General features: G+C 48.4%; 1 protein-coding gene across 1 annotated transcript in view; it reads right to left on the minus strand.

Annotated features, from left to right (window-relative positions):
• lrch1 (leucine-rich repeats and calponin homology (CH) domain containing 1) overlaps positions 1-384 on the minus strand; it is a gene marked incomplete in the record, with an annotated part of 222,442 nt that overhangs the window by 17,096 nt on the left and 204,962 nt on the right.

Below are 384 nucleotides of genomic sequence, written 5' to 3' on the forward strand. Positions count from 1 at the left end.
GGTCTCATCTGACCACATGACTTTTTCCCATGACTCCTCTGGATTATCCAAATGGTCATTGGCAAACTTAAGACGGACCTTGACGTGTGCTGGTTTAAGCAGGGAAACCTTCCGTGCCATGCAGGATTTCAAACCATGACGTCCAGTGGTGTATTACCAACAGTTACCTTGGAAACGGTGGTCCCAGCTCTTTTCAGGTCATTGACCAGCTCCTGGGAGATTGGCATTCATGTTTTCTTCCCTTTTGCCATTTTCTAATGATTACTCCAACAGGGACCTTTTTTCACCAGCGGCTTGGCAATTTCCCCCCCCGAGCCCTTCCAGCCTTGTGGAGGTTAAACTGTTGTCTCTAGTGTCTTGGACAGCTCTTTGGTCTTGGCCAGT

This window comes from Etheostoma spectabile, chromosome 4, assembly GCF_008692095.1.
Source record: "Etheostoma spectabile isolate EspeVRDwgs_2016 chromosome 4, UIUC_Espe_1.0, whole genome shotgun sequence".
Taxonomy (NCBI): domain Eukaryota; kingdom Metazoa; phylum Chordata; class Actinopteri; order Perciformes; family Percidae; genus Etheostoma; species Etheostoma spectabile.